Source organism: Procambarus clarkii, chromosome 6 (assembly GCF_040958095.1).
Source record: "Procambarus clarkii isolate CNS0578487 chromosome 6, FALCON_Pclarkii_2.0, whole genome shotgun sequence".
NCBI classification, from domain to species: Eukaryota; Metazoa; Arthropoda; class Malacostraca; order Decapoda; family Cambaridae; genus Procambarus; species Procambarus clarkii.
Window position 1 is genome coordinate 6,889,983 of NC_091155.1, and position 20,957 is coordinate 6,910,939.

General features: G+C 38.8%; 1 long non-coding RNA gene across 1 annotated transcript; it reads left to right on the plus strand.

Annotated features, from left to right (window-relative positions):
- Positions 1-11,046: 11,046 nt before the first annotated feature.
- On the plus strand, positions 11,047-18,793 carry LOC138352903 (uncharacterized). The gene is made up of 2 exons (XR_011222953.1): positions 11,047-11,417; positions 13,102-18,793. It is a non-coding gene; the product is annotated as an uncharacterized lncRNA (long non-coding RNA).
- Positions 18,794-20,957: the final 2,164 nt, after the last annotated feature.

Sequence of the window (20,957 nt, forward strand, 5' to 3'; positions counted from 1 at the left end):
TGAAAATGTTTGCTGGATATATATATATATATATATATATATATATATATATATATATATATATATATATATATATATATATATGTCGTACCTAGTAGCCAGAACGCACTTCTCAGCCTACTATTCAAGGCCCGATTTGCCTAATAAGCCAAGTTTTCCTGAATTAATATATTTTCTCAAATTTTTTTCTTATGAAATGATGAAGCTACCCATTTCATTATGTATGAGGTCATTTATTTTTTATTGGAGTTAAAATTAACGTAGATATATGACCGAACCTAACCAACCCTACCTAACCTAACCTAACCTATCTTTATAGGTTAGGTTAGGTTAGGTAGCCAAAAAAGTTAGGTTAGGTTAGGTTAGGTAGGTTAGGTAGTCGAAAAACAATTAATTCATGAAAACTTGGCTTATTAGGCAAATCGGGCCATGAATAGTAGGCTGATAAGTGCGTTCTGGCTACTAGGTACGACATATATATATATATATATATATATATATATATATATATATATATATATATATATATATATATATATATATATATATATATATATATATATATATATATATATATATATATTAATTTAATATAGTGGCTTTACAAGAATGTAAATACTGTACTATCCAATGTATTCTCACAAACCCAATGTACCTTCTTGTATATATATAAATAAAATAAAATAAAATAAAATAAAATAAAACTTGATTTGGCGTCACCAGCTCTTTATTTTCGCCTAATTTCTTTATAAAAATATACTTTTCTGATTAAAATTATGTTTTTTTTGTGTTGTACATTCAGCACCAACATTATAATGAGTAAATATATCATATTTATTCATTATTAACGTATGGCCAGGAAGCTTTGTGAAGCTTGTGTTAGCTTGTGGTAATTAAACGGACCGCCCAGGGGTGTCCGTCTTATTACCGCAACAACCTGCCTCATATTTACTTCTAATTTCGCTATGAAATTAGATTATTTCAGAGTAAAAATAGGTTTGATCATGTTCTACGTGTAGCACCAACATTATAGTAAGTAAATATACCATATTTCTTCATTACTTACGTAATGCTAGGAGGATTTGGGTAGATTTGGGTAATTCTATGGACCGCTCAGGGGAACTTGTAGGAGAGCCTAAGCCTAGCAGTGGTAACATCTAGAAGTCTGCTAACATTATTGGATGACCCATAGACGTGCGGTTCTTCCTGCATAATAGAATGATGATAGATGGAGTAACTGGTGTTAATTTCACTTTGCCTCAAGTCTCCTAAATTTAGTTGATGTTCCTGGGATGGTTTTGGGCAGATCTAGAAATGCCCGAAAGCCTTTGCGAGTTAGTGGCTTAAAAAGAATGTAAGAACACCAATGTTATGTACTCTCTCGAGAAAATGTATCTTCTTCTATATAAGTAAATAAATAAATTCGTTTGTTTAATTCTAATGCTTGTAGGCGAGAACAGTTGTGAACGCCAGCTAGCGCACAAGTACATGAGCGCCCAAAATACTTATACACAAAAGACATGTACAGACAGGCGTGTGGCTTCTGACTTCGTTTTTATTGATTAATATTACATATTAGGCGCTTGCCTATAATAGTTATCATTATATGCAAGCAAGTAAACTATCACATAATAAATATAAAGGAGTTTATCCAAACACTGACAAAAGTGTTGTGTTTTGTGCATTGTATCGTGTTTGTAGTCATTCGTGGTGTGTTGTGTTTAAGCTGGCGGGCGGCGTCCTTACCAAGCCCGGATTATGTCTATTACATCACTAAACTTCATTTAATAACTATATGCCTGTTATGTAGAAGATTTTAATTGTAAATAGCATTATACTGTCGTTTTAATATTGAACACGTACACACAGGCGAAACGTCCGAAGTGGTAAATAAGAAATCAGTATCATAAGAAAGGCAAAACTTGCATATTATGTGAATAGATTCAATGAAGCAAAAGGCAACATGAAAAACACTTGGAAAACTATCTCTAGTATCCTAGGAACTAAACAACACTCACATAACCAAATAAAACTCTACAAGGATGGGGATATACCGTCAACTGATTTAGAAATGGCAAATGAATTTAATAGTTTCTTTTCATCGGTTGGTGCTAATCTTGCCAGTAAAATCCCACAGACTCAGACACATATTAACACATATCTCTCAGGCAGCTATCCAAACTCTCTTCTCCTTTCACCAATCAGCCCGGCAGATGTTGTGTCCATCATACACTCTCTAAAAACCAAGGCAGGGAACACCAGTGAAATTCCGTCCATTGTGTACAAGAGAGCCTCCCATGCCCTTGCCCCACCCATAGCACTACTGTTCAACAAATCTATAGAGTGTCACACCTTCCCTGATATCCTCAAAAAAGCAAGAGTAACGCCAGTCCATAAAGGAGGCAATCCGGCGGACATAAACAATTATAGACCAATATCAAATCTACCCATTCTATCAAAAATATTTGAAAAAATTATTTACAAACAGCTCTATTCCTACCTCGTAAAATTCGACATACTCAGCCCCTGCCAGTTTGGCTTCCGGTCCCAAAAGAGTACCAATGATGCAATCATTAGTCTCCTTGACATTATCTACTCAGCCCTTGACAAAAATGAGTTTCCGATTGGACTCTTCATTGACCTAAGAAAAGCCTTTGATACTGTTAATCACAACTACCTCTTATTTAAACTCCAGCATTATGGAATCCGAGGCCTTGCCCTTGACTACATCCGATCCTATCTTAGTGACAGACACCAATATGTAACCATCAATGATACAACTTCTTCCACTCTACCAATTACCGTTGGAGTGCCACAGGGCAGCATCTTAGGACCTCTTCTATTTCTTATATATATAAACGATCTGCCTAATGTCTCTAATATTCTCAAACCTATATTGTTTGCTGACGATACTACCCTTATCTACTCAAACCTCAACCCACATACACTAAATAATGTTGTGAATAATGAATTAAAAAAAGTCCACTTATGGATGTCAACGAACAAACTAACATTAAACATCGAAAAGACTTACTACATCTTATTTGGAAGCAAATCATCAAATGCAATTCAGCTACAGATAGACAACATTAACATCAGTAATAAAAATGATGGCAAGTTTCTTGGCCTATTCCTAGACAAGAGACTCAACTTCAGCACCCACATTCAACACATAACTAAGAAAGTCTCTAAGACAGTTGGTATACTCTCCAAAATCAGATATTATGTTCCTAACTCTGCTCTCCTCTCACTATATTATGCACTAATCTACCCCTATCTTAATTATGGTATCTGTGCATGGGGGTCTACCACTGCAAACCACCTTAAGCCCATCATCACACAGCAAAAATCTGCTATCAGAATAATAACTAACTCTGCTTTCAGACAACACTCAGCTCCCTTGTTTAAATCTCTAAACTTGCTAAATATTAACTCCCTCCACACATTCTCTTGTGTCAACTACATTTACAAAACCCTGTTCTTAAATGCAAACCATGCTCTGAAACTCTCCCTGGACAGATGTAATAGGACCCATTATCACCACACCAGAAATAAATATCTCTTTGATATCCCCAGGGTCAAACTTAATCTGTGTAAACACTCTATGCAAATTAAGGGACCTAGTCTATGGAACTCACTCCCTAGTGAATTGAAAAACTGTAAAACTTTTGCCTTATTTAAAAGCAAAACCAAAAAGTACCTAACTTCATCTATTTAGTTTCCTACACTGAGCTTTAAATTTGCTCTGTACCTAGTGGTACCCAATCTCCTAATTTTTATGTAATATCAAACAACCTTATCATTGTGTTCATTGCTGTCTTCTTTTATGTGCTAGCCATATGCTGTATTGTGACTACCAATTTTTGTCAACTACCATTCAAGCTGTCATTGCAATCAATCTTATATTGTTTCTGCTGTATTGTGCCTACCAATTTGTTGTCAACTACCATTTTAAGCTGTCATTGCAATCAATCATAGCTACCTATGTGCTTTAATATACTGTACCTATAATTTTCTCTCATCTTTTTTTTTTTTCATTCCATGTAATCTGTTATCATTTTTTTGTCTATAAATTTTGCAAGTATTTACCTCCTTAAAATTTTCTTAGATTAAGGACCTGCCCGAAACGCTGCGCGTGCTAGTGGCTTTACAAGACTGTAATTACAAGACTGTAACTGTAAAGATATTAGTGTGCGAAGTTGTCAGTGTACAAAGGGTCATGTATCCCTCCAGCCCGCGGTGGTACTCCTTCCCTATTACAAATTTGTTTATGAATGTATTTGCTTATTGTCTTGCCTATTTTTTTGGATCTGCTTGTATTCTGTTTATTACAACTTGTTTATTACCTTTCATATTTACTTATTGATTATATATTTGATTACAAAAAATAAAAATGGGTTCGTATCCTGGCCGGGGAGGATTTACTGGGCGCAATTCCTTTAACTGTAGCCTCTGTTTAACGCAACAGTAAAATGTGTACTTGGATGAAAAAACGATTCTTCGCGGCAGGTGATCGTATTCCAGGGACCTGCCCGAAACGCTACGAGTACTAGTGGCTGTACAAGAACGTAACAACTCTTGTATATATCTCAAAAAAAAAAAAAAATGCAAAGTTGTGCATTTACTATGAGAACAATATTTCCTTCAGAAAGTATATAAACGTGTACCATTATATTTTAATAAATAAATTGCAAGCATATTCTGTAATTCGAAAAAATGAGGAAAACATAAGAGTTAAATGTAGAAACCCAGTTACAAACAATAGTAAGAAGTAGGAAGTGTGGCACCAGAAAGAACACTGGAACGCCTAGGTGAGCGTCGTGGCCATTATCACAACACGGGACGGTGAGTGTCTTGAGATGCTTCCGACATTATAGTGCCAGAGTAAATTTCAAACAAGTCTTTATCGCAATAAAAATACACTGTATCCAGACCACGGTTGTGTGCGGTCGCAAGGTTGGCGCTCTTGGCGTCCGCTGATTGGTGGGAGGTGGAGGATTGCCCCACACTCTTCGTTTTTTGCACGTGGTGATACAGGATATTGTGCATTTGTTCTCGATTATTGACAACGTCGAAGAAATGGCTGAGGCGGTATGCCCAAGTGGCAGTGAGGAGGACAGACAAGATGATAATCGACCGTTTGAATTAGTAGTGAACAAAAAGAAACGGAGAAATAATAACAGACAGCGAGACAGTGAGAGTGACGATGAGATTGCAAAGAGACCAAAGAATGAGACCCTACTCGGCAAGACTCAAGACAAGACAAGAAGGAAGAGGCTGTTGTTCCCTACAACATGCCAATTGAATTTCCACCAAAAGCTAGAGTGGACGGTACGTTTGGCTAAACAATGTTTGGAATACGAACCACTTTTCAAGGAGGGTCTTCACCGGCCCTACATAACAGTTGGGACTGAACAGGCCGTGGAACGCCTCACGACGGTTGGATTTGAGAATGTAGTGATGGTTCCTCCAGAAGAAGGTATGTTGCACACAAAGATCATAGTTTTCAAGTTTCCAACTTATTTGGATCCTGACTGTCTTCTTCTTAACAATGATAATGTTGTCTGGGCCAAGAGGAACAGTGTTCGTGGTGACAAACGAAGCCATGTTGTTGCCTTGGTAAAGGGTGAGGCGCCGGAGAAAATTTTTGTGCAAGGACTAGGCTATAGGAACGTTGCAAAATACGTTGAGGAGCCTATACTGTGCATGAAGTGTTCACGTTGGGGACATATGGCATGGAAATGCCAGTTTGACCCCAGGTGTCGGTATTGTGGGAAAAATCACGACTCGCGAGAGTGTAGAGTCAAGATTGAAAGAAGTGAAAAGATTATCCCATTTTGTTGCAACTGTCGAGGCAGCCACAATGCTGGTTCCTCTCTATGCCCCATGAAGCCTCATCTGAAAGAGACTAGAACGGGTCCTACAAGCAGGATAGATGTATCCTCGCAGCAAGGAAAAATTGTGCAAGAGGAACATGGAGGAAACAGTTGGAAGCCAACGGCAGTCCCTATGATCAATGTGTGGGAAAAAGGGACGGAGAAAGTAAAGGCGAGCTTAGGGAAAGTACATCATGCAGTGGAAAAACTGAAACCTTGTGACGACAAGGTTCAGGACAATATGGTCACCTCTGAGGTTGGTAATCAAATTTTGGAGTATCTAAAAAAACTAGATAAGAGGATTGAGGCATTGGAAAAATTGGCTATGGAAGGTGGACGGGGTAAAGATGGTGGTGAAACAGGACGTGTAATTGAAAGTAAAACGAGACGTGAAATGGAAAGTGAAACGTGCGTAGAAGAAAGTAATGATGTGCATGAGGTAACGATGATAGAGGATAGTCAGGAGAATACACTTTCTAGTAGTGTTAGCGGTGTTCAACCTCCTGTTGTGACAAATGGTGAAAGAACGGTTAAAGTAAAACGGGTTACAGAAATAACAAAGAAAATAGATATGAAAAATATTACCTTCGATGTTAGTAGTAGTTGTGAAGGTGAGGAGAAAGAAAAAATGTTACGGTGTTGGAAGGAAGTTTCTAAGGTACTCTTGTATCTCATGGAATGTGACGGACAGGGCAAAGGTAGTTTTATTATTAATCATGGATGAAAGTAAATTGAGAATATTATCTTGGAACATTAATGGATTAAAAACTAGAGCAGTGGATGTACACTATTATACTCTTAGAGAGGATATTGACATAGTAGCACTCCAGGAAACTGGGGATAGGGATGGTAGCATACTGAGGCTAAATGGCTATAGAGGCTTTCACTTATATGCTGATGGAGGAACTAGGGGGGGTCTCATGTTATGTCAAAAGTACCATACCTGCCGAGATAACTGGAATTCCTCAGAGATATAGAGGTATTGAAAGTATTAGCTTGCGGATACAATTAAAGGACCGAGAGTTAAATTTCATTAATCTATACATCTCTGATAGCTCCCTTGATTTACGATACTTGCCAGATTCCTTCTTTTCTGAAGATACACTTGTGGTAGGGGATTTTAATGCCAGACATCCAGCTTTAGGATCAAGGGGTAAAGCAAATAGGAATGGTTGCAGATGGTACCAGTTTTTGCAGGAACATGAAGATGTTCAACTGCTGGGCGAGCCCTCTCCTACTCATTTGAGGGGAGGGAGATTAGATTATGCTTGTTTAATAAATGCTGAGGGCATAGAGGGGAATTGTCTTACTGTGGATGAAATGCTAAGTGATCATTTTGCATTACAAATACAGCTTAAACTAGATAAAAAGCATGCCTGCCTTCAGAGGAAAAGGTTAAAGTTTAATGAGGGAGAATTAAGGGGTCTTGTCGGCCATATTAAGTCTTGGTATGATACTTATAAGCCGGTTTCGGCAGAAGCATTTTATGAAGATTTAATTAAGGAGGTAGATGTATTTAATGCAACATTGAACCGGAAACCATCTAGTATAAAAAGGCATCCCCCCAGAAAAGAAAATTATACACATGACAAGATGCTTAAGGGGTGGACATTAACAATGAGGAGAGCTCACAGGGATTGGAATAGGAATGGTAGGACTGAGGAAGGGAAGAATGCTTTACTGGCAGTTGCTAGGCTGTGTGGGGAGAAGAGAAAGGAAATTAGGAGCAAGTATTGGCAGGAATTTGCAGAGAAAGTTGGGAGTAACAGAAACTTGAAGGAAATCTGGCAAGACGTAAATAAAATAAGGGGTAAAAAGCACAATTTTGTTGCACATCCAGACCCGCAAGGAATTGCAAATGAGCTCGTAAATAAATGGGCGGAAGCTGCCAAACTTAGTTCATTACCCGCTGTAACGAGAGAGTCATTAGATTCTTGGAAAGATCTAAGAAAGGATTTTATACTTATAGCAGGTAACAGTGGTGATGTCACTTGCACAGGTATTACCAGAGAAGAACTAATAACGGCGATTAAAGTTGGGAAATCTACCGCACCTGGGGAGGATGGAGTAACTTATGAAATACTTAATGAACTTGCCACTATGACGAAAAGCCCACTTTTAGACCTCTTTAATATTAGTTATAAAGAGGGCAGTATTCCCAGTAAATGGAAAAAAGCTATGATCATCCCTATCCCTAAAGCCAATGGAGAGTATAGACCTGTGTCTTTAACCTCGTGTTTTTGTAAAATGATGGAGAGGATCATTTTAAATAGACTTTTATATATAATAGGTGATCAGCTGTCTAGTAATTTGTTCGGGTTCCTCAAAGGAAAAAGTACCTCTGATTGTATTATTAAATGTCTAGCTAATGAAAATGATTATTATAGAATTTTCATTGATTTACAAGGAGCTTTTGATAAAGCCAACAAAGAGGTTATTTTATATGAATTAGCTAGTCTTGGTGTTAAAGGGAAATTATTGCGCTGGATAGGGGATTATCTTTACGAAAGGAAGGCTCAGGTGTGGTATCAAGGTTGTATGTCAGGTGTGGGGTCTTTTGAACTCGGCACACCTCAGGGAGGAGTTTTGAGTCCCACCCTGTTTAATGTACTAATGAATAAGATAGCATCTGAGAGATACTCAAATGGGGTAACTCCGATCATATATGCCGATGATATTTTATTTCAGGGCAAAGATATTTCAAAGGTTCAAACAGTGTTGGACAATTTCGGAAACCTGTGTCACCATATGGGATTGGTGGTTAATGAAAACAAAACTAAGTTTGAATGTAGAAGTCGGAGCCCCATTGTTTTGAAAATAAACGATAAAAATATAGAGAGAGTTAATATATATAAATATTTAGGCATATATGTTGGATATACCCATGAGAGTTTGGAAGCTGAGATGAACAGACTGTTGGGTCAATGTCGGAAGAGATTACAACCTCTGAAGGCTTTGGCATGCTGTGGAAAGGGAGTGGGAGTCCCTGTGCTACGAATGTTATACTTGAGTACTGTAAGATCTCTTATTGATTATGCCGCACCTGTCATTTCTTGTTTTGGTAAAGGTAGGATGGGCAAGTTGGAGAAGGTACAAAATGAAGCAATGAGAATTATCTTAGGATGCCCAAGAAATGCTATGATTGAGATAATGAGGATGGAGTTGAATCTGCAGAGTATTGGGGATAGAATTTCAGAGATAAATGTAGCCTCTGCCATTAGATTAATGAGAGGTGGGGGAGCTAATGAATTAATCCTCTCGGTTCAAAAGGTGGGAAGTAGTGAACAGTGTATGATGAAGAAGAGAGTATATATAAATAAATTATGTTATAAAGTATGATGTTATTACAGAGTGTATTGCTGTGCCCAAGAGAAAATTTACACCACCATGGGAGGATTGTAATGTAGATGTAGTAATTACTCCCTTGCATAAGAAAAAAAGTATGTATGAAATAGGAGAGCTGAGGGCAACATATGATTGTATAATTAGAAAACTGCCTACGGAAAACACTCTACATGTATATTGTGATGGGTCAGTAGCTAGGGATGGGAAGGCAGGATGTAGAGTCTTGATCAGGGAGTACACTGACATCGGCACTGTAGATACTGTTATTGGACGCCGCTTAACTGACAATGTCTCTTCAACGCAGGCTGAACTCCAAGGAGTATTAGCAGGATTACAGGAAGTAGTCAAATGTGGAAAAAATGCTTGCTTCTTTATTGACAGCAGAGGAGCGTTAGAGTCTTTAAATAGCAGACGCCCAGTATATCAGAATATTGTGATAGAGTGTAGAGAGAATGTTAAGAGACTAGAAAAAACTGGGTATAAAGTAAGATTCATGTGGATCCCTTCACATGTGGGAATACTGTTGAATGAGGTAGTTGATGACATAGCGAAGAGAGCCACTGAAAAAACTCTTGTTGATGTTGTATGTCAGTTAACCTTGAAACAAATAAAAACAAGATTCAAGGTGATTCAGGAGGGTGAAGAAATGATAAAGAGAATGGCAATGGTGGACAGTAGTAACACACTTAAGAATTATTCAATAATAAATACAAATTCGTCCTTCACTTATGGTAAAGGAAAGTCTACTTGGAAGGATTCAATTTACATGAGATTACGATTAGGATATAAATATATCTGGCAATACGGTGTTGATGTCAGTGAAAAAGATAAGGAGTGTAAATTATGTAGTATGCCGTCCGCCCACACCTTAGAACATTATGTATTAGAGTGTCACCTTATTGAAAAATATAGAAATAAGGAAATAAATAGTGTACCACATCAAATTGTTTGGATGTGTGATAATGGTATAATAGACAGTATACTTAGGAGCTACAAGAATTTTGCCCCAAGAATGTAACAATTATATGCTGTACTTGCTGTATGCAATGTTAAATGGGATTTTTGTACTGCTATATGTCTATTTGTACTCACTGAATTTGTGCGCCCCTTGAGGGACTTGAAGTAGAGGGGGGTAGAAATAGCCTAAGCTACTCTATCCCTTTGAGATGTATTTATTGCTTATCTCAATAAACATACTTGAACTTGATGAACTTGGTACTCCTTCCCTATTACAAATTTGTTTATGAATGTATTTGCTTATTGTCTTGCCTATTTTTTTGGATCTGCTTGTATTCTGTTTATTACAACTTGTTTATTACCTTTCATATTTACTTATTGATTATATATTTGATTACAAAAAATAAAAATGGGTTCGTATCCTGGCCGGGGAGGATTTACTGGGCGCAATTCCTTTAACTGTAGCCTCTGTTTAACGCAACAGTAAAATGTGTACTTGGATGAAAAAACGATTCTTCGCGGCAGGTGATCGTATTCCAGGGACCTGCCCGAAACGCTACGAGTACTAGTGGCTGTACAAGAACGTAACAACTCTTGTATATATCTCAAAAAAAAAAAAAAATGCAAAGTTGTGCATTCACTATGAGAACAATATTTCCTTCAGAAAGTATATAAACGTGTACCATTATATTTTAATAAATAAATTGCAAGCATATTCTGTAATTCGAAAAAATGAGGAAAACATAAGAGTTAAATGTAGAAACCCAGTTACAAACAATAGTAAGAAGTAGGAAGTGTGGCACCAGAAAGAACACTGGAACGCCTAGGTGAGCGTCGTGGCCATTATCACAACACGGGACGGTGAGTGTCTTGAGATGCTTCCGACATTATAGTGCCAGAGTAAATTTCAAACAAGTCTTTATCGCACTTAAAATACCCTTCATTATCGAGCATATATTAGGAGGCGGTGACCACTCGTCACAAGAAAAATACCAAATAGTCAAAGCACTGGCTTAATATCTCCAATCGACCAACAAATATCTTCCTCAAATCTCTTCCTCAAATATCTTCCTCAAATATCTTCCTCAATCGACCAACAAATATCGACCTCAAATTGGGTCACATCTGACCCGCGCCACATTTATACCTGGCGCCACCAACAGCTAAACACAGAAAACAACTACCTCGTCGCAACACCAAGGATCAGCTGACGCCATAAACACAACACACCGCCCTACGGTGCGGCAAGTCTCCCTCTAACACACACTTATTTATTTATTTATTTATTTATTTATGCATATACAAGAATGTACATAAGGAATGTGAGGATACAAATATGGTAATTACAGTCTTGTAAAGCCACTAGCACGCACAGCGTTTCGGGCAGGTCCTTAATCTAAGAAAAATTTAAGGAGGTAAATACTTGCAAAATTTATGGACAAAAAAATGATAACAGATTACATGGAATGAAAAAAAAGAAGATGAGAGAAAATTATAGGTACAGTATATTAAAGCACATAGGTAGATATGATTGATTGCAATGACAGCTTAAAATGGTAGTTGACAACAAATTGGTAGGCACAATACAGCAGAAGCAATATAAGATTGATTGCAATGACAGCTTGAATGGTAGTTGACAAAAATTGGTAGTCACAATACAGCATATGGCTAGCACATAAAAGAAAATAGCAATGAACACAATGATAAGGTTGTTTGATATTACATAAAAATTAGGAGATTGGGTAACACTAGGTACAGAGCAAATTTAAAGCTCAGTGTAGGAAACTAAATAGATGAAGTTAGGTACTTTTTGGTTTTACTTTTAAATAAGGCAAAAGTTTTACAGTTTTTCAATTCACTAGGGAGTGAGTTCCATAGACTAGGTCCCTTAATTTGCATAGAGTGTTTACACAGATTAAGTTTGACCCTGGGGATATCAAAGAGATATTTATTTCTGGTGTGGTGATAATGGGCCCTATTACATCTGTCCAGGGAGAGTTTCAGAGCATGGTTTGCATTTAAGAACAGGGTTTTGTAAATGTAGTTGACACAAGAGAATGTGTGTGGAGGGAGTTAATATTTAGCAAGTTTAGGGATTTAAACAAGGGAGCTGAGTGTTGTCTGAAAGCAGAGTTAGTTATTATTCTGATAGCAGATTTTTGCTGTGTGATGATGGGCTTAAGGTGGTTTGCAGTGGTAGACCCCCATGCACAGATACCATAATTAAGATAGGGGTAGATTAGTGCATAATATAGTGAGAGGAGAGCAGAGTTAGGAACATAATATCTGATTTTGGAGAGTATACCAACTGTCTTAGAGACTTTCTTAGTTATGTGTTGAATGTGGGTGCTGAAGTTGAGTCTCTTGTCTAGGAATAGGCCAAGAAACTTGCCATCATTTTTATTACTGATGTTAATGTTGTCTATCTGTAGCTGAATTGCATTTGATGATTTGCTTCCAAATAAGATGTAGTAAGTCTTTTCGATGTTTAATGTTAGTTTGTTCGTTGACATCCATAAGTGGACTTTTTTTAATTCATTATTCACAACATTATTTAGTGTATGTGGGTTGAGGTTTGAGTAGATAAGGGTAGTATCGTCAGCAAACAATATAGGTTTGAGAATATTAGAGACATTAGGCAGATCGTTTATATATATAAGAAATAGAAGAGGTCCTAAGATGCTGCCCTGTGGCACTCCAACGGTAATTGGTAGAGTGGAAGAAGTTGTATCATTGATGGTTACATATTGATGTCTGTCACTAAGATAGGATCGGATGTAGTCAAGGGCAAGGCCTCGGATTCCATAATGCTGGAGTTTAAGTAAGAGGTAGTTGTGATTAACAGTATCAAAGGCTTTTCTTAGGTCAATGAAGAGTCCAATCGGAAACACCTCTGTTTTAATCACCGTTCCTCTATCAACAGCACAAAGCAACAAGCACCTTGGTAGCTCCGATCATCTTCAACATAAACGCGTCCAACAACATCAGTACTGGTGCAGTCATCGAGAGGACAAACCCTTCATGCAAACTGCACCTACTATCAACAAGAAGAAGAAGAGCATAAAACCTTCCCACAAACGATCGTCGTCGCCCCTAAATCAACACAACAACCTTCCCACAAACTGCACCTATCATAAAGAAGAAGTCCACCACTGATCTTCAAGTGCTCACATCAAGTCTAACTCTACAACAGCCTAAGAAACAACACTCAAGCCTTGCCTAAGCCTCAACATTGACGCCCCACCGTGAGGCGTCACCCAGCATCACCACTCATGCAGTCATCCGAGGAGAAAACCTTCCCACAAACTGTACCTATCATAAAGAAGATGAAGACTCACCAGTGTCCAGAGTGTGGGAAGGTATTCACTCATCTTGGAAATATGAAGCGTCACATGTTAGTGCATTCGGGTGAAAAACCTCATAATTGCCCAGAGTGTGGGAAGGTATTCACTCATCTTGGAAATATAAAGCGTCACATGTTAGTGCATTCGGGTGAAAAACCTCATAAAAGTCCAGAGTGTGGGATGAGGTTGAGACACCTTGGAAATATGAAGACTCACATTTTAGTGCATTCGGGTGAAAAACCTCATAAGTGTCCAGAGTGTGGGAAGAGGTTCAGTCAGGTTGGAAGTATGAAGACTCACATGTTAGTGCATTCGGGTGAAAAACCTCATAAGTGTCCAGAGTGTGGGAAGAGGTTCAGTCAGCGTGGAAGTATGAAGATTCACATGTTAGTGCATTCGGGTGAAAAACCTCACAAGTGTCCAGAGTGTGGGAAGAGGTTCAGTCAGGTTGGAAGTATGAAGACTCACATGTTAGTGCATTCGGGTGAAAAACCTCATAAGTGTCCAGAGTGTGGGAAGAGGTTCAGTAGGCTTGGAAGTATGAAGACTCACTTGATGATGCACATTGATGAAAAACCTTATGAATGTGATGAGTGTGGCAAAAGGTTTAGAGATCGTAAATCTATAATAAGTCACATGTTAGTACATACAGAAGAAAGGCCTTTCAAGTGTGATAAATGTGGCAGATTATTTAAGTCACGTAATGGTATAAAAGCACACGTGTTAGTGCATTTGAATGATAAACCTTCATAAAGTGTCCAGAGTTTTGGAAGAGTTTCGGTCATCTTTGTAGTATGAAAACTCACAAGACAGTGCATTTAGATGATAGGTTAAACATTTTGAGTGTGAGAGATAAATCAGAAAATGTTTTAAGTATATTGTATAACAAAGCACATATTAGTTCATTAACTTATAATACCATTTTTCCAATTTTAAAATTGTTGGAAATTGTAAACTTTATCAGGAAAATATCTTGCACTCTCCATAGCTTCAACCATTATTTTATTATATATTTTTATGGTGTTTTAGCTTACCCAATTCCATATACTGTATTCAAAAACATGGTGTTGCTCCTTCACGTTAACTTATTTCTCACTCTCCAACCCCCTGCCCTATTTTCCTTTCTGTTGTCATGATCGTGTATGTACAACTGGTACCAATTGTTTTCTTTGATATCTGTGTACCTCATAGCTTCCGTTACATTTTCTTCTCTGCCACAGAAGAAACGTGGCAATGTTCCACAGCCACAGTGCTGGCATTGGCAGTGCCATCACTGCCAGCACAGTTGAAGGCTTGAAAGCAAGCCAAAAGCACTCTAGTTGATTGTTAACTTTTAACTGTAGTTTTATATATATACTATTGTACTATTTTTATGAAATATTAAAATAATTTTTGTTATTTTGCTTAATGACTGAGATATATAAATCATTAACAAATATATATTAGACTGGAATTTATTTCAGCAATTCTTCATTTATATTTGCATCAGATTTTTTAATAGTCTGGCTTATCTACAGTAGTTACAGTGATCTAACTGTTGCATTATTGTGTGCATTAAGATAGATTCTGATAAAAGACTAACCTTAGTTCAGTAGTCATATTAGCCTGACTGGCATTTATAATTTTCTGAGTTGGAAATATATATTACTCTTGCCGAACGATGTATAATAATATATATTACTCAGCTGTTAAACAATATTTGCCAGACTGAGATATTTATGTTTAGCAGTTATATTATCCTGACTGGCAATTATATTATCCTGACTCTGGCAATTATATTATCTGGCCTGGCAATTGTATTAATCAGACTTGCAATTACTAGGTATATTATATGTATCCAGACTGATAATTACATTAGCTTGTCTATCAATTATACTATCCCGACTGTGAATTATGTGAGCATGACTCCGGCAATTATTTTAGCCTGAATATGACAATTATAATAGCCTGACTGACAATTATATTATCTTAACCTTCAATAATATTATGCTGATTTGCAATTATATTACATATATCTTGACTGATAATTGCATTAAATTGACTGGCAATTATATTATCCTGACTCAATTAAATGAGTCTGACTGGCAATTATATTAGCCTGACACTGGCAGTTACATTAGCGTGCTGGTAAATATATTATCCTGAATGACAATAATATTACACTGACACAATTATATTAGAATACTGGCAATTATATTATCTGACAATAATATTAGCCTGACTCTGCCACTTGTATTAACCTATTTTATAAAGTGGCATTTTTCATTTATAGTATATTACCATGACTATAATTTATAATATTTTTTGGAGTATGTCATTGAATATAGTTAGCCTAGGCTTAATTACTGCTAGTATTTATATCAGTTGTCTGTATTTCCATTATTCTCAATATCTTTGATTAATAAGTATTTCTAAATATAAATTAGTGTAATGATTTTTAATTTGTAGATATAAGCATAAATTTAATCATTGCATAATTGGTATGTATGATTATTATAGGCCTGTTTTACCAGGTATAGGAGTAGCCTTTATGGCAGGGGTGGCCAAACTTGCTTACTGTAAGAGCTGCAAATGATAAACCTCAGATGTTTGAGAGCTGCAGGAGAACCATTTGAGAGCCACAGCTTCCTTACTGAATAATGGCGGACATAAACAATTATAGACCAATATCAAATCTACCCATTCTATCAAAAATATTTGAAAAAATTATTTACAAACAGCTCTATTCCTACCTCGTAAAATTCGACATACTCAGCCCCTGCCAGTTTGGCTTCCGGTCCCAAAAGAGCACCAACGATGCAATCATTAGTTTCCTTGACACTATCTACTCAGCCCTTGACAAAAATGAGTTTCCGATTGGACTCTTCATTGACCTAAGAAAAGCCTTTGATACTGTTAATCACAACTACCTCTTACTTAAACTCCAGCATTATGGAATCCGAGGCCTTGCCCTTGACTACATCCGATCCTATCTTAGTGACAGACACCAATATGTAACCATCAATGATACAACTTCTTCCACTCTACCAATTACCGTTGGAGTGCCACAGGGCAGCATCTTAGGACCTCTTCTATTTCTTATATATATAAACGATCTGCCTAATGTCTCTAATATTCTCAAACCTATACTGTTTGCTGACGATACTACTCTTATCTATTCAAACCTCAACCCACATACACTAAATAATGTTGTGAATAATGAATTAAAAAAAGTCCACTTATGGATGTCAACGAACAAACTAACATTAAACATCGAAAAGACTTACTACATCTTATTTGGAAGCAAATCATCAAATGCAATTCAGCTACAGATAGACAACATCAACATCAGTAATAAAAATGATGGCAAATTTCTTGGCCTATTCCTAGACAAGAGACTCAACTTCAGCACCCACATTCAACACATAACTAAGAAAGTCTCTAAGACAGTTGGTATACTCTCCAAAATCAGATATTATGTTCCTAACTCTGCTCTCCTCTCACTATATTATGCACTAATCTACCCCTATCTTAATTATGGTATCTGTGCATGGGGGTCTACCACTGCAAACCACCTTAAGCCCATCATCACAGCAAAAATCTGCTATCAGAATAATAACTAACTCTGCTTTCAGACAACACTCAGCTCCATTGTTTAAATCCCTAAACTTGCTAAATATTAACTCCCTCCACACATTCTCTTGTGTCAACTACATTTACAAAACCCTGTTCTCAAATGCAAACCATGCTCTGAAACTCTCCCTGGACAGATGTAATAGGACTCATTATCACCACACCAGAAATAAATATCTCTTTGATATCCCCAGGGTCAAACTTAATCTGTGTAAACACTCTATGCAAATTAAGGGACCTAGTCTATGGAACTCACTCCCTAGTGAATTGAAAAACTGTAAAACTTTTGCCTTATATAAAAGCAAAACCAAAAAGTACCTAACTTCATCTTCTTAGTTTCCTACACTGAGCTTTGAATTTGCTCTGTACCTAGTGTTACCCAATCTCCTAATTTTTATGTAATATCAAACAACCTTATCATTGTGTTCATTGCTGTCTTCTTCTATGTGCTAGCCATATGCTGTATTGTGACTACCAATTTTTTGTAAACTACCATTCAAGCTGTCATTGCAACCAATCTTATATTGTTTCTGCTGTATTGTGCCTACCAATTTTTTGTCAACTACCATTCAAGCTGTCATTGCAATCAATCTCAGCTACCTATGTGCTTTAATATACTGTACCTACAATTTTCTCTCATCTTTTTTTCATTTCATGTAATCTGTTATCATTTTTTTGTCTATAATTTTTGCAAGTATTTACCTCCTTAAAATTTTCTTAGATTAAGGACCTGCCCGAAACGCTGCGCGTGCTAGTGGCTTTACAAGACTATAATTACCATATTTGTATCCTCACATTCCTTATGTACATTCATGTATATGCATAAATAAATAAATAAATAAATAATGTCAACAGTGTCTTCTGGCAATTTATTGATGATTTTCACTCATTTAACTTATTTTTCCTTAAGTTTGATTTTGGTGGATAATCATATGAAAAGTTTTTGTGATTAGGTTCATACTGGCGTTTCAAGTTCCTGGCTTTGTAATGACTGAATGGCACTTGGCAAACAAGACACAAAGGTTTACCTCCTTTAACTGTGAATGCAAATTTTGTTCCACAAGTATCGGAACTTTTTATATAGTCATGCATTTCTTGCCCTGGATTCAGGTAGAAACTTCTAGAATACAGTATTCACATTCTCAAGAATTTTTTACTAGCCGCATATTAAAGGTCAAAGAGCTACGGTTTTTGCCACCCTGTGGCCAAACCACGGCTTGTAATTTGTCATCTAGGCAAACCAAAACAATATACTTTATTGTTTTGATTGGCAGTTTAGGTTCGTGTTGTGTTGATGGATGTGAATGATGTGTAGTTATTTGCTTAGGAGCAATCATTGGCCCATATTATTTATAGATAGAATATGGTGTAATACCTGTACTTGGCTCTTACCTATTACCTTTTAATTATATTATAAAGAACTGGACGATTGTTTCAACATAAAAGGTCACTGTCCACTCTCAGTAACTAGAAGTTACAGAACTTACTTGACAATTATCTCAACATACAAAGTAACTGGTCACTCACAGTAACTATATGTTATAGAACTTGCGGGAAACGCTGTGTGTGTTAGTGACCTTACAAAAATGTAAAAATAACAATCTTATGTAATCTCACCAACCCATTGTACTTGCTTGTGAATAAATTATTATTAATATTTTTAATAATATTATTAACTTGACAATTATCTTAAAATACAAGGTCACTGTCCACTTACAGTAACAATATGTTATAGAACTTAGCTAACTCCTATTAATAACTTACATTATTTGTAACAATGGGATAATTAAGTTGAGGTACTAATAGGGTCAGTTTGTTCAGATAGATCACACTGGGAGAGGAATTTATTGAGATTATCCTCGTGTGATAATAATTCTTATAGACTTTTGCACTCTAATAATAAGACTTTTGCACTCTAAGTGCTCTGTGGTGAGTCTGGCCCTAGCTTCGGTACGGGGCAGACGTGTTGAATCGGCGCTCCAGCAGTTGGTGTTGTTTGCCCGTTTCGGCCGGTTGGGGGCGGGTGTGTCTCTGCTCGCCTGTGCTGACGTGGCGTTACGATGCGGGTCCCTCTACCCCCTGTCGTCCGGGCTCAGTCTGTGGGACTAGAGTTCTCTGTGCTGGCTGGTTACCCGGAGATTGCCCTGGCTTGTGAAATGCTCTCTGTCCCTGTGTTTGCGATTTATGGGGTCGAGTTGGTAACGGCCCGTAGGGCAATTGTGAAGTTTGCAGAGGAGGTGGCGTATCGCGATTTTCTCCGGCGATACGAGGGGCGGACACTGCCCCTGCCGGATGGTGCGGGCACTGTCACCCTCTCGGATAGAAGTGGTGCACTTACTTACATCAGTGTGCATGGGGCTCCCTTGGAGTTTCCAGAGCCTCTGCTACGGCGGTATTTCGGCCAGTTTGGCGCAGTTGTTAGTGTGAGAGTGAACGTGGTGTCTTCTTGTCCTCTTAAGGGTGTGAGGTCTAACATTCGCACCCTGGGCATGAGACTCCGGGCGGATATTCCGTCCTCTGTGCGCCTTATGGGGTACAACGTTCGGGTGTTTTATGCCCGTCAGCCGCGGACGTGTTATCGTTGTGGTCTTTTGGGCCATCAGGCTGCTGACTGTTCTGCGCCTGCTGTTGCACCAGTGAATCTCTTCAGTGAGGAGGATTTTCCGCCCCTTCCTGTGGGGGATGATTCGGTGGGTATGGACGTCTCTTCGGCTGAGGAGGTGCCCTCTGTAGCAGCTGTTGCTCCGCCTGTTGCGCCCCCTGTTGTTGCCGCATCTCCTCCGGAGGTTGGGTCCTCGCCTAGTGCTCCGGCTGGTGTCCCTGAGCCTCTTCCGCCTGCCGTTTGCTCGGACCCCTCGTCTTCCAGTTCTTCCTCTGCTGTGTCTGTCCCGGTCCCTGCGCCCTCGCCGTCTGTTCCGGCTGTGCTGGGAGCTGAGGTGGATCCGGCATTCCCTCCTGTGCCTGGCCTGGTGCCCCGTGTGGTTGAGGAGGCTGCCGTGCTGCGCCGTGCGTCGGTTCGCTTGGTTGGTGCTGCGCGGGTCGCTGAGTCTGCCTCCGGGTCTGATGATGTGCGGCCCGTGCCTAAGCGTTCCCGGCGTTCTTCTGCGTGGGCTGAAGTTGGCGACTTCGACGAATGTCGTCCTTCCGTTGACGGTGGAGTGGCTCCGGATGTGGTGCACACTACGGTGGTGGCAGAGGTAGACTTGCCTGAGGATGCCGGTGCCGGCGTTTCGGCCTCAACTTCTGGTCCGGTGTCCGAGGGTCCTGCTTCAGGTGCGTTGCCTGCGTCGGATGGCTCCGGTTCTTCATGGGCGGTGGTTCCCCCTGCTGTAGTTGGTGGTGAGCAGGGTGGCCTGGTGGTGATGTTGAGAAAGGATGCTCTCTCTGGATGTTCTGTGGCCCCTTCCTCGTTACCAGTTTTCTCGGCAGCGGTCTTGCCGCCTCTTCCGTTTCCTGCAGTCCCTTCCGTGTCTCCTGCGGTATCCGTGGAAGTGCTATCGTCTCAGCGTCCGGCACCTGCTCCGATGGCGAAGGCGTGGCAGGCTCGGCGACCCTCGTCCGCTTCTCCGGTGTCATATGCTTCCTCGAAGGGCGTGGTTGGCGCTCCCCAGCCTCGTTATGCGACTTGCGTCAGTGACCTTAGGCGTTGGCCGATGCCGCCGGATATAGATGTTCCCTAGTTTATGATACCCGCTCGAGAGCGGGGGATCAAAAACCCTACTGACCTTGAAGATCTAGTCTGGGAAGCTTACAAGGCGAAATATCCTCGTGATCTTTTCCCAGAGAAGTACATTTCTCACGAGGTTCCTCGCAAGTGATTTCT